This window comes from Phoca vitulina, unplaced genomic scaffold (genome assembly GCF_004348235.1).
Source record: "Phoca vitulina isolate PV1807 unplaced genomic scaffold, GSC_HSeal_1.0 scaffold41, whole genome shotgun sequence".
NCBI lineage: Eukaryota > Metazoa > Chordata > Mammalia > Carnivora > Phocidae > Phoca > Phoca vitulina.
The window spans coordinates 9057400-9071528 of record NW_022589744.1 but is presented as its reverse complement, the minus strand read 5'-3'; the positions used below and the strand labels follow the sequence as shown (position 1 = coordinate 9071528).

The 14129-nt window shown below is 52.7% G+C and overlaps 1 long non-coding RNA gene across 2 annotated transcripts in view; it reads left to right on the top strand.

The window, feature by feature from the left end:
* Positions 1–14129, top strand: part of LOC116647858 — a 145910-nt gene that overhangs the window by 117325 nt on the left and 14456 nt on the right. For both annotated transcript variants that reach the window (XR_004302408.1, XR_004302407.1), the window contains exon 2: positions 8429–8496. This is a non-coding gene — a long non-coding RNA (uncharacterized LOC116647858). The remainder of the gene's footprint in view (positions 1–8428; positions 8497–14129) is intronic.

The window sequence follows — 14129 nt, the reverse complement described above, 5'->3', positions numbered from 1 at the left end:
TCCCTCCCTCCCTCCCTCCCTCCCTCCCTTCCTTCCTTCCTCCCTCCGTCCCTCCCTCCCTCCCTCCCTCCCTTCCTCCCTCCCTCCCTCCCTTCCTTCCTTCCTTCCGCACAGTAGGTTGGGCTCTGTCTTTAGGCTCCTGGTAGAGACTCTGCTCAGGGAAGACCCAGGAGAGAGGTCAGAGTGGCACTGCTGCTCCAGGGGGAGGTGGGTTGTTGGGAAAGACTTGAGGAGTCCAAGGGCCTCCCAGAGCAGCAAGGCCAGCCGCTCTGGCTCGGCAGTCAGGAGAGAGCTTTGCCATTGTCGCGGCCAGCCACCTCTGTGGAGCACCGCGGGCCGGGGTTGGCACCACGGTTCCTCTCATGAAGGTTTTGTACGCTCTACGGGGCTCTGGGGAGCCACACACAGGAGGCATATGCCCACCCTAAAGGAATTTAAGATCTCCTTGCAGGGGAGAAAAGATAGGTAACCTCTCCCATCTGTCCTCATGTTTGGTGCCCATGGGGGCAGGGGGTACGAGCAGTAATGCTGCGGCTCAAGGGCCAGCCACCACCGAGGGCTGGAGAGTTAAGTGGCTTCTCGTAGGAGGCGGTACCTGGGCCGGGCCTAGAGGGAAGGTGTTAGGGAGGGGCAGAGGGAGGGAGGCCTTGCAGGTGTGGGGAGTGAAGATTCGATAACAGTGGAGAAGTCCTACAAACAAGTCTGGGGAAGGGGACAGAGCACCGAAGGCCTCTGATTTCAGGCCGGTGGGTTTGGTCTGTGCATAGAAGACAGTAGGGAGCTGCTGACGACTGTCGAGCAGAGTTAGATGTAACCGATATTTAGAAGGATAACCTGGGGGAGCAATACAGAAGGGGCTGGATCAGGCAAGCTGAAAGGGGGGGTGGGGTTTGTAGCTGCAACAGAAGGCAGAATAGCAAGGGCGCTGCCAGTTTTACCCCTGGAGCCAGAGGAGCTTGGTACAAATGTGGACTCAACTATTTACTAGCCTTGTGACCTTGAGCTAGTTTTAAATCTTTCTGTAGGTCAATGACCTCATCTTCCACATAGGGATACTAACATTCACTCATTTGTTTAACCGAAAGAGGGCTGCATTCTACAATGGATGCTAATCATACAGTGGAGAACCAGATACGTTCTCTGCACGCAGAGACACAAACTAAAATTAAATAAACACATGCGATCATTTCAGATGAGGTCAAGTGCTGTGAAGAGTAGGGTGGCTCATACTGCTTGGGTGGCCCGTGTCATAGGGTCATCATGGATGGCCTCTCTAAGAAAGTGCAGTCTGAGCCAAGGCTCTGGAAGTTAAAGTGTTTCCGGCTTAGGAAACAGTAAGTGCAAAGGCCCCGAGGCACCAAAGAGTGTGAAGCTTTTCAGCCCAGAAATAGAGCTAGTGTGTGGAGGGATAGATAACAGGGTGAGACGTGGCACAAGGTGAGGGAATTAAGTAAGGGAGAGCATGTAAAGGGCTGGGACACAGTAAGTACTCAGCAAATGACATTTTTATTATGTGGACATTTTGGACCAGAGGTTAACAAGAGCCTCAGCTGTGGTCATGGTTGTGGGGACGTAAGAGAAGATGGATCATGGAACCACATTAGCAGAACTGACCGGAGGTAGTGATTCATGTGATTTGGGGGGATATTGTCCATGTGGGTAACTGAGAGAGTAAGTTAAAATCACTGAAATGGGAAGGTGCTGAGGGGAGCCTGGTTGAGGGGGAAAGAAGGAGTTACCACTGGATGTGGAGAATTTTTCTTTGGGAATCAGTGGTCAGCCTGCCCTGCAGGCAGGTTGCACCCTGGGGTTTAGGAGAAAGGACAGGGGCAGGGATTTGGGGAATCTTCAAGGACCAGGGGAGAGGATGGACGTTCAGCTGGGCTGAGGTTGGAGCCTTGGGGTCCCCCTAATACTGGACCCAGGAGGAAGAGGAGGGGGGGAGCTCCCTGAGCCTGGACACCCAAACTAAGGCCCATGAGGATCCTGGTTCTCAGGCTCAAATCCACTCTCCCCGTCCCACACTGTCACAGAGCAGCAGGCCCCTTATTTCTGGCGTGGCCTCGGCTGTCTCCATGGAGCTTGGCCTCTGTTTCCAGCCAGGGGTTATGTAACAGGCTCCAGGAAGTGCACAGAGCCGCAGGTCCTGCACCAAAGCGGCTGGTGTCATCAGAGCCCTCTGTGTATGAGGGCACAGGTATTTGGAAAATGCCACGGAGCAGGTCTGTTAACCCTCTGGCCTGCAGCGTGTCAGCTGGGTTAGGATTCTTGGTCAAGTTTACAGTCCAAGCCAGCATGGACTGCATCCTTCAGTGGAAAGTGCTGCTCTCCAGTCAGTGAAATCTATGGCTGCCTCCGAAATCACCCACACTTGCCACCTGGCGTGCGACTCACCCCTGGTCTGTGGATCACACAGGAGGTCCCAGGTGCACCCCTGCTGGATCTCACCTCGAACTGCAACTTGGGGACAAGCTTGCCATATCTATTCCTGATTTCACAAGCAATCCTGCAACTTCTGTTCTGACTGTTCTTTTTTAAAATTGCATGTATAGTTTTATTTCTAATTTAAGACGATGGATGTCCATTTGATTTGTATTACCTTTTTAAATACCAAGGCTTTTTTTTTTACCCTTCACCAAACAATGCCTATTCACTTTAGACATGTCGAAATAAAACAAATTGCCCATACACTTGCTACCCAGAAATGACAGTGGTTAACCTTTTGCCTTCTCCTTCCAAGTTCGTTTTTGTAAACTATGCAATTCTGTAATCTATTTATTTTTACGTTGCTAGCAGTTAACACTTACCAGTTCCTTACCGCTGACTAGGAAACATGCTACGCAGTTGAACGCGTGGCTTAGTTTAGTACCAATACCCAATGTGTGAAATACAGACAAGCATAATCCCATTTTCCATCCTCAATTAGAAGTAACAGGAATGGTCATGGCTAACAGTTGTGGAAGGCTCACTAGTGACAAAGAATGGTCACTACTGCGGCTCCCATTGTTCAGGTGGGAAAGTGGATACCCAGGAGGGGATCCAGGCTGACCCAGCTAGTTGGTGGCCAAGCTAGGATTTTAGTCTTAGACTCTCTGACTCTAGGACCCATAAGGGTGTGACATCATTTTGCTTATTTACCAAGACTCTGTGTCATCCATTTGCAGCATTTCTGCTGGATCCTCGACATCCCCTTGTCTGTCCTCTGTGCTCATTGCCCATGCCTGGAATGGGGGCAGTTTTGCAGAATGAAGCCCGTGTCAGTGTATTCCCTGTTCAGGAAGAGGGACACTTTCCTTTGCTGCTTTGGTCCCTCCTCCAAGACTCCTTAATATAATCGGCATGGGATGGATGTTTATCTCCTTCCAGAAAGTGTATACTTGCCTCAACCTTTTTGGAATCAGAAGCTGAGATTTGGCTAGAACTCTTTACAAAGATTATAATCCAGCTGACAATAAGTTGGCACATTCCAGTGCCCCTTTCCTCCTCATTCAACTGGGTCACCTGGGATCCTTATGGATTAGGAGCAAGGAAACAAGATTTCTGTTGTTTCAAGTCAAAGACTGTTGTTTAGAACCGGTTGGCTTTCCCATAAAGTCACTGTCCTGGACCACACACATATGTGCATAGCCACGTGCACACACACACACATGCTCACCCATACGTATATTTTTGAGGTGAGGTTGCCCATGTACGATACATTCCCGTGCCACTTTGATTAAAGAGCAAAAGTACCGTAGGCTCCACGTGTAGGCTCAGGAGAGCCAGGTCAGTCTCCTAGAGAGGCACATAGAGATAATTTCATGGGTAGATCACGCTGCACGGAGTACTCCTTGGCCTGTGTACTTACGCATCACCGCCTCATTCCTTAGACAGACCTCGCTTTGCAGTAGCCACGAAGGTGTGAGTGCTAAATCCCCCTGGATTGACCGGAGCTTCATCTGTCAGTGGCGGTGCTGACTTAGGAGTCCAGGTAGGTAGGGAAATTTTTTTTCCCCAGGGGAAAGCCCCAGGAAGGTACACTAGGAAAGAGAGGGAAAAGCCAGCTGCCTTGCCACAGTACTCATTTTGGTGAGATGAAGGATAATCCTCACTCAGTGTCTACTTGTCCTAACATTCCAGTAACAGTTCTTTGGTGTTCTAGCTGTTTATGAGCTAAGGAGATGGGCACCGACTCCTGTTAATAGGCATCTCGTCTCGAGAGACTCCTTGGAGGGGAGGTGGGAGGGAGATGGAGGGAGGGGGAGAGAGAGAGAGAGAGACGGTGTATTTAGGGAAATATGCATATATGAGTGTTCTCCAAGTACGCATTTCACAGTTGGGCCAGAATAATTAGGAGGTAAATTGCCATCTGGGCATGTCAGTCCTTTTGTTTACTTGTACTGAATTAGTGCCAATTAATAAAGCCCTTGATTTGAGTTTGGGATGTCCCAACTTTTCTTTTGTGAAAAAATAACTGTCTATCTATCTATCTATCTATCTATCTCTTCTGGTTGGGGCTCTGTTTGATTTTAGCTGGAGTGAGTTAGTTTGTGGGCAAGACCAGTGGGCAGCTGACCCATCTGAAAGCCAGACCGGGATGGGGTGGGGAGGAGAACAAGGTGGGCAGCAGAGAACGTCTTACCACCCTTCCTCAGCAAGAAAATTAAAAAAGATAAATAAACCCTAATCCTGACCTGGGGGCATATCCCATTAAAGATCCAGGTTAATTTTTCCTGCCGATACAACCCTTGAATTCATTGTACGAATTAGACGGTTCCATGGGCCTCATTTGCCAGATCAGATTGTGTAATTATCTTTTATAGGCCTGGGTGTGATGTGTGCTCGGTGTTTACGCTGCAGGGGGCTGAGCGTGTGTTTGGACTTCGGAGGTGCTGGGTTTACCTGCCAGGCTGAGCCGCTTCCACACAGCGGGGGTGGGAGCTGGGGTGTCTGCCTGGTCCCAGGCGGGCCCAGCGCACCTGCATGCAACAGACGAGCTGGGGACGGAGTCAGGGGAACGTCGCTGGGAGGCACTTAGGGCTGGGGCGGGGGGCTCCGGGAAAGAGCAGTGGGGTTGAGGATTGCCAAGGGCCTTCAACAAAGGGTCCGCGTAAAGGGTGGCGAGTTCGGAGGTTGGAAGGAAGTCAAACTCCGAGCTGGATTAGATGCTCGTGACCTTAGGCACTTTTGTCTTCATGAGCCCCTTCCAACATTTAAAAAAAAAAAAATTAAAAATGACATTTTATGATTGCAGTGGTGTAAGGATAGATTTGTTGTTATATAGGCAGTCATATTATATTCGTTTTATTCCTTCTAATTTTATAAGAAATTAGAACATTTTCGCGGATGGGGGTCCTGGGCGCTGCCCTCTGCGCTCAGTGGGCATCAGCCTTAGGTACGTGCCTCGAAATGGGACCCAGTGGTTTGGCTTCCTGCCAGCTACTTGACCTGCTCTGTGGCAGTCACTCCCCTCTGACGTCGGACCCGTTCAGAAGGTCCAAGAGTTCTCCCAACCTGCAACCCGTCTTTTGGCCAAAGAGGGGCCGCTCACTTACAGAGTGTTAAAAGTCCGTGTCTGAGCTCGCCCGTGTGGCCTGCCCTCCCCTGGCCTACCCTCCCTCTGCGGCAGTGCGTGGCCTTCCGTTGTCTGCATGACTGACAGCCTAGGCGGTGCGCTTTCTGCAGAGGCGGTGGGCTGGGGTGGGACTGGACGCGTTCCAGCCAGTGTCTTCTTGTGGCCGCACCTGCTGGGCCTTTTGTTCCTCAGTCGGAGGGATCCTGGAGGACCAGCCCCCTTCCATCTTGGCTGGAGGTGGTTGGGCCAAGAACCACTAGGTGGTGTTCGGCTCAAAGCATCCCTGGAGGTACCCAGAAGGAACTAGTTGGGGTGGGGGGTACAGATGGAAAGGAGGGACCTTTGGGGGCCAGCTGTGGGCAGCCCGTGGCAAGCTCTGGCCTCCCTCAGAGGTCTGGTGCCAGGCGTGGCCTGCTGCCATTAGCCTGTTCCGAGGGAGTGCCATCCACTCCGGGTCCTGCCGTGGTCCACCCCGAGGACAGAAAGGCAGCGGGGTGGGTGTGCAGGGCTCCGCGTGGCGGATGCTGAGCCAGTGTGCCGTGGACAGGGGGAGGCTGCCTCCACGGTCCCCCCCGGCTTCCCTGCAGCCTGCCTGCCCTGGATAGGCCTGTGGACACAAAAAACAAAGGGGAAGAGCCCCACTCATTTTAAGGAACAGCGCAGAAACAAACCGTTCTGTTGATCGCCGTGTTTATCTATTAGAGTCTGTTTCAGGCTGGGGGTTGGATTGCCGAGAACTGGATTAAGGGGGAGGGGGGGCAGCTGTCTCTTGGGATGTGAGTGATGTCTCTCCCCATCTGGCACTCCGGAAGTCAGCTGGGCGGGTCTCGGGGCCTACTGGACAGGCGGTGGGGAGGGTAGGAAGGGTGGGGTGGCGTCCGTTTGCCTGAGGTTTCTGGGGAAGGGGACATAAGGCGGGTGTTTGGGGGTATCCCTGCTAAACCCTGGCTACCCAGAGTGTGTTCTGTGGACCACCAGTGTTGGGTTTACCCAGGAGCTTATTAGAAATGCAGGATCTCAGGCTGCCACCTCAAACCCATTGAATTTGAATTTTAACAATCTCCAGATGATCCTTCCATTTTGATGCATATTAGGCTTACCTGGGTAGCTTAATTTTTTTTTTATTTTTTAACCCAATGCTCAGACCTGAGTTTATGCCAATCAGAAACCACTGGGAGTGGGACCCGGGCTTTAGGATGATTTTCCAGCTGCCTGGGGGGAGGGGACAGTGGTTTCAGCAGGTAGCCAAGTCTGGGAACCTGGACTATGAGATCCCTTTCTCCCCTCCAAATCTTGTCCCCCCTACCATAGGGTTTAAGTTTCCCACTTCCCCACTCCCCAAGGTCTGCTCCTACATTGGTTGGATTGAAATGTCTTGGGGCTGGCTGAGCTTAGACTGAGTTGTATTAAATTTCCTATCTCCCCTGGAAGGGTAACCTGGAATCATTTCCATTCCTCTAGGCTTTAGCTTGAAGGAGGTTATGGGATGCTCCCCACCTAACAAACTGAACGTGGGTTGGGCGTGGGGGTGGCGTTATATAAAGCAGTAACAGGAGCAAGAATCCATTCTGCTGCCCGACTTTGAGTTGGAGGGTGTGTTGTGGTTTTGCTTGCTTCTTTTTGATGAATTTTCTAGTACGGGCAAGGCATCTAGTTAGGTCTCGGGTGTTGCATGGTGCATTGGAGCTAAAATGCTTGAGTTCCTTGCCCTGTAGTCAAGAGCCCCACGTTGCATTTGAGGTTGGTCTTGGGATAAGTTGGTGGGCATGGTGGAAGAAGCTGTCCCAGCAGACGTGTGTCCGCAGGTTAGGGGGGCGGTTTCTGGGGCACAGGGGATGCTGCCCTGGTGGTAGGCATTGGTTGCTGGGGTTGGCCACAGAGTACCAGCCTGGACCCTGTCCTCTGTAACTCTAGAAACCACGGGAGTGATCCAAGCCCCAAGATGATGTATGTATGTGTGCATCCAGCGAAAGAACAAAACACCACCCAAACAATCCTCTCCCTTGTGAGTGAAGGTTACAAGTTTTCTGTTTCAAATCTGATGGTATTATTTTTCCCCTTTTTTCTTTCTTCTCTGTTTTCATTTGCCAACCTAGGGGTCTAGAGTGATTTCTTTGAGCCTAATGATGGGGAAGCTTAGAATGGGGCTATTATCTTAAACACCTTTTGAAATACTACTCTTCCTGGTGTCTGAATCAAGTTGGACAGAGGTCGGATTTAAAGATTAAATATCTATTTTAGCAGCAGCAGCAACTCTGCTGGTAACCTTGCACGTTTGCTTAGGAATTATAGGGATGACACGCAATGGCCTTGTACTCCAGAAACTTACAAAGGAGTAAATGAAAGTATAGCTAATAAAGATAGGGACTGGGCACAGAGCTAGATGTTCCTCATGTGCTATCCCATGTCATGAGTTCAGATGTGCCATGAGGTCAGAACATAAAAAAATTCAGAAAAGTGTCATGTAAAAGGGCCCCCCAAAACAGTAAAACTCAGGACTGTGGCAATAGATTATTATTATTATTATTATTTTTGGTAAAGGTCCACTGTAAATTTGTTTTAGCTTGGAAAAAGATTGCTATCCAATGTAATATTCATTTCATTTTCTTGTAGGTCTGGGTATTAGGATGATCACCTGTATTTCTTTGAAAGTATCCTTCCCGTTTGCCATGTCTGTGACGAACAGAGGAAATGGATTTTTGCCTTGATTCAGAATGAATGCAGTTTTATTCTATATTAAAGACTAAACAATTACTAAACTCCTATGTCCTTGGGAGGTTGGCTGGCATTCAGAGACTGCTCCCTCTGTATTTTAAGTTTGAAGATGAGTTTTACTATGTTCTTTCTGGGTATAACTCTCCCTTCTTTTTCTAGGTGAAATCAGAGGTGTGAGGCTGACCTGGGGAGGTGCTCCGAGCCAAGAAAGAAGGATAAGAAAGAAGGTGAGTGGCGGGCGGTAATCAGAGAGGAGTCACACCCCTGCTGCTCGGGTCGCTCTGGGGCTTTTTATTCCTTCTGCAGCAAACCTCCCTTTCCCAGACGTCCCTACTGCACCTCACCCGCATGTGAGCCCAGAGGGCTGATTGGCAGGCAGGAGCCTTGCAGTTAGCTGTCGGAGAAGGTCCAGAGACACAGGTTAATAAATACTAACAGTCATTGCAGTGAATTCCAGGTGGGCTGGGTTCTCACCGCGTCTACCTGGGTAAACTCGTTCTCACCTCACTAGCAGGTGAGCATGTCATACCCAACCTACAGATGAGGAAGCAGAGGAACGCTTCCTCACCCGGGGTTGCCTTCTATCACTGCCTCCTTCTCTAGGCTGCTGACCTTCACTTCCCTAGCCCTCAGTTTTCCCATCTGTAAAATGGGGACAATGAAAGAGCCATCCCTGCCATGTCGTGGCATGAGATGAGAGGATTCAGGGTGAAGTGCCCGGCATAGTGCCTGGGATGGGTTAAGGACAGAGTTAATGTCAGCGGGGTTTTTGTTTTTTGTTTTTTCTTCGTTAGCTCTGGATAGGATCTTGGGTGGATTATTAAGCCTCTGTTTCCTCACCTAGAAGATAGTGATGCTGATACCTTGTCCTCAGGGGAGGTCGTGAGTTACATGAGATAATACAATGAATACCAGTAAAAGTCTAGACCATGACAGATGCCCTATCTCTTCCCTTCCTTATGTATCTTACTCCGCATGGATCAGGCAGAAGGAAGATGTCCAATGGTGTTAACTCCTCCATCCTCTAGGACACTAAATCCTGGCAATTGCTCCCCAGCAGTTTTCGGATTTGATCCTTCCCCTCCCTTCTCCCAGCCACCCTGTTGATCTTGACTTTGGTAGCACAAGCTGGGATCCTCACGAGGGGCTCCAACCTTTGGATTTCCAGCCTTTCTTTCCCAAAACGATCCTACCTGTGTCTTCTCTAAACTTCTTTTTTTTTTTTAGATATTATTTATTTATTTGACAGAGAGAGAGACAGCTAGAGAGGGAACACAAGCAGGGGGAGTGGGAGAGGGAGAAGCAGGCTTCCCGCGGAGCAGGGAGCCCGATGCGGGGCTCGATCCCAGGACCCTGGGATCACGACCCGAGCCGAAGGCAGACGCTCAACGACTGAGCCACCCAGGCGCCCTCTAAACTTCTTTCTTAAACCCAGTATTCATCATGCCACTTTCTGATTAAAAAAAAAAAAAAGGCAAAACAAAACCGAAAAGCAACCTTGTCATAGTTCTCTACTGGTTATCCCGGCAACCAATTCTTACCGGACACTTAACCTTAATTGCTACCACTTCGTACCCAAATTTGGATCCTCACAGCCAAACTGACCTGCTTTGTATCCTCCCCCCAAACCTGGAGTATTTCCACCCCTGCCTCAGTGCTCACCCCCGGGTCGCTCCCATGTTGCCATCTCACCTCCTCAAAACCCCACAAGCACAGGGGCCCACCCAGGGCGCTGGATGCTCCTTCAGCTGGAACACCAGCTTCCGTTCTCCTCCCCCGCTGGTGCCTTGACAGCGCTGGGGGTGGACTGGGGCCTGTTTTCTGTTACTTGGGTGTTTCTTCTACCCCGTCCCTCTCTTCCTGCATGTTTTCTGCAGAGACGAGGTGCTCAGATGATGGTGTGGGTCTCAGGTGGGAGGGTGGGCCTGGGGAGGAGTCGGTTGGTGAAGGGGTTCCTTAGCGGCTGTGTGTGTTTGGGTAACTGGCAGGCCGTGTGTGAGTTGGGGCGGGGGTGTGACTGAGTGACTGCAGGGGAATTTCCAGGCCGATTGTGAGCACTGCCTTTGTGAACACAACACCCTCCGCCTTAGCCCGCCCTCTGCCTTCCCTCCGCAGGTGACCTCAGCCTGAATAGCAGGTCATTCCCTAAGATCCAGGGCCCCTTGCACCCTTGGGAATGGCCTAACAGAGCGTTATGGGAGGCCCACCGTGTGCCAAGACTGTTCTAGGCAGAGAACACCATCCTGCTGTCGTGGGACTGGCCTTCTAGTGTGGGGGAGGGTAGATGATGAACAGCAGAATAGTAAATATGTTAATTATCTCACATATAAGGTGATAGTGTTGTGCAGAAGAGCAGACCTGGGGGCAGGAAAGGCAGGCCAAGTGCGCACGGCAGGGACGGGAGGGCAGGTTGCAGTGTTGGACAGGGCAGGCACCTCACTGAGGAGGTGACCCCTGAGCACAGGCTTGAAGGAGCCAGCCCGTGAACACGTTGGGGAAGAGTGTTCTGCAGTGGGAACGGTGACATTCAGGCTGAGGACAGGAGCAGCAGTGGGGTTGGAATGAGGCCCAGGTCAGGGAGAGCCTGGGGGGCGGGGTGGGGGGGCGTCAGGCTTTCCCACTGAGGGACCTGGGAGCCACAGCAGGGTTCTGAGACAAGCGTGCTGTGGTCGCACTTCCTAGGGCCTGGTATGGAGACCGAGAGGGGCAGAGCAGTGGAGGGGCGATGGCACGCACGGAGGGGGCATTGAGGTGCTTGTTCCTGTCCGGCCCGATCCCATGTGTGTGACAACGGAATGGCATTTACAGTGGGGATGAGCAGAGAAGCTTCCAGGCTGTTCCTCAGGGGCTGATTCTCAACAGCTGTGATTGCCTAATTTAGGATGGCCTCTTGCACCGGGGTCGTGGCTTCCCATGAGGGTCCGTCTCCGCTCTCTCTGCCTGCAGAGCTACCAGGCGTCAGATGGGCCCGCTGCGGGATCAGCAGCAAGGAAGAGAAGGGAAAGGGGAAACAGAAGGGAATGGGGGGAAATTATGGGAGGAGGGAGACCAGAGGCCCTTGTTGTCCCGTTCTAGTTGTGGAGAGGGCAGTGGGGGGAGCAGGCTGCCCTCAGAGCTGCAGCTCGAGGCCGTCCCTCGTGGTCTCCGCACAGCCCTCTTGGGGGCAGGGGGAGGCTCTCCCTGTTTCCCTTGCCTTCGCCTCATCTTCCTCCTCCGCTGACAGTTGCAGGAATGTCCTCATTCGCCGTTTGTCCTTCCTGTCCTGTGGTCGCCGTGACCATCCAGGTGGGGCCGGCTCAGCGTGCTCCTGAGCTCACGCCTAACACAATGTGTCTTTCTCAGAATGCTTCCGTGAGGACCTGGTCTTGGTGGTTGTTAGCTAATGTCCTGTGATCTTAAGTGCACCGAAAACTTAAGCCCGTAAGGGCACACGCCTCACGCCTGTCTCGGGGGACTTCTCTGTCACCTGTGCATATGGCGGAGGAACCAGCTGAGGACGGACGCCGGGACCTCCTCCTCCCCAATAAACCCCAGTAAACCCTTAGCAGCGTGTATGGGTATTTCTGAACGACTCATCCGAGCTCCTGGGCACCGACTCTGCTGGGGACACTGTCTACCCATGGCCGTGTTCTCCTCTACTTCCAGACCCATGGCCCCCGGGGACGTGGGGCAAGATGGAGACCCACATGGCCAGAGTCCGAAGCAGTAACGACACGGTGGTACCCACTGGCGCTGATTTAGTGCACTTCCTTTTAAAGCCCTGTAACAGCCACTGCCTCTTGGCCCCCGAGGCTCCTGTGTGACATCATCAGGAGGAAGAACTTTTTTTTTTTCTTACAGATGAGAAAGCCTGACACGCAGGGAGGACGCTCTCCGCTCGGGTCCATCCGTCCTGTGTGTGCGGGGTGGGGGGGTGCGTAGGGAGAGGTGCTGTGGCTGAGATGAGGATTTCTGCCATAACCATAATTGAGAGTGGAACGCCGGGGCTCTGGGAGAAAGAAGCAAGTCCCGGTTCTGAGCAGCAGTGGGGATGACCTCACCCCAGGGGACGAGAGCCATCCAGAGGACTCGCAGATGGAACTTCCCCTCGGGGTCCAAATGTGAGTCACTGTGGCTCGCGTCTGTGCAGCGGGCTCCGTCCCCAGGCCTCCCACTTCACCCTGGGACATCATGGTCACCGCTCAGGCCCGATGACTCACTTGGTCTCCCCGAGCCAGCCACCGGGGGTGGAGCCTCTCTCCCCTCTGGCATCTGTCCCCTCGGCGCTGGGGACGCAACTTGGCCGGCCGCGTCCCCAGACACGATGTGCAAGACGTGTGTAGAGGAGAAAGCCCCTCACGGCCTGTGAGTGTGCATCACGGCTGCTGCTGCCAAAGCCGATTTCCAGATGCAGTTTGGAAAGTCCCGGGGGGCTCCGTGGGGCGCCCAGCGCTGCAGCCGTGCTTTCGGAGCCCCGTGGATGGGTCGCACTTGGATACCTGGGAGGTGGGGGATGCGTGGCCGCCCGCCCCCAGGGAGCACCCTGTCACCCCATGGAGACAAGAGGGGTTCACCCGAAAGGCCCCCGGCGGGCGGGGTGTTGTCAGGTTTCCCGCCACACCCAGGTGCGTGGCCTCTCCTGTCCTTCCCCCCTCCCCCTTGGTTTTCATCTTCTGATGATTGAAATAATGTCATCTCTTCTCAACCTGTCAGTCTCACACCTGCCGGGCGCCCCTGGCGGCGAGACGCCCAGCACTGTCCAGCCTGATGTCATCTGTGTTTATGGTCTGTTTTAGAAACCAGGTAGTGGGAGGGACTTTCTGAGAATTAAAAAAGAGTAAAATCCCCAAACTATTTCAGTGAGGTTTTGGGGTTTGTTTTTTGTTTTGTTTTGTGTTTTCTTTTTTTGCTTCTTTTTTAAAAATTTTTTGTATTTTTTTTTTTTCTCTCTCTCTTTCTCTTTTGAATAAGAAACCTTCTTGTAGGAAAATACCATACAAGAGTGGGGGAAGGAAGGGTTCCCTGATGGTTTGTTCTCCCAGGCGAGGATTTTTTATTTAATATGTGTCTCCAGAGCACATGGAACCTGGTCCTGGCCCTGCCAGGCCAGGCCTGCCTCCCACCTGACAGAGCACGCAGAGAGCACGTGGACAGTCATGGGACTCAGTTTACCACCCCACAGCCTCTGTCCTTCCCCAGAGTGATGGAGCTAACATGGCTTCACAGTTTTGTCCCTTGGCTCCTCATCTAGAACTTTCCATGTCCAGTCTTCCCTTGTTTGCCAGCGGAGGGGTGGGAAGATATGAGGGCGCTCTTTGGGGTGAAGGTCCAGGGCGACAGAGACCTAACCCAACATCGGGCCCAGGGGACCACCTGTCAGGCAACCCTCCCTCAGACATCTCTCCAGACTCCTCGGGCCCCTGTCACTGTCCCTGCAGAGGGAGTGGGTGGGGCGGGGGCAGGGCAGACACTGGGTCACGGGGGATGCTGTGTGGCCTCGGCCATGAGGGTCGGCTTTGCAGGGCCCAGCTGACCGGAGAGTAGGGGGTCGAAGGCATGGGCACGAATGTGACTTGGCCCAGGTGTGAGAACTTGTGTGGAAGGCTCGGCCTCAGGGTGACTCAGTCTGCTAGCAAACTACAAAAGGGAAGTGACTCACTGTCAACCCTGAACGAGAACTCCTAAGGCCAGGCCGTCAGCACCTGTCTGGGACGTGGTTAGTTATTAATGCTGCCGGTAAGGGTGTCATGGGAACCGGACGCTGGCCTAGATTGGAGGCAGCTGGGCTTTCCACAGCCTGCACGCCAGCCCCTCACCTTCTTAGGGCGCCTCTCCGGCCTGAACTCGAAGGCGGAGGAGCCCATGCAGCTCTGGGTTGTAC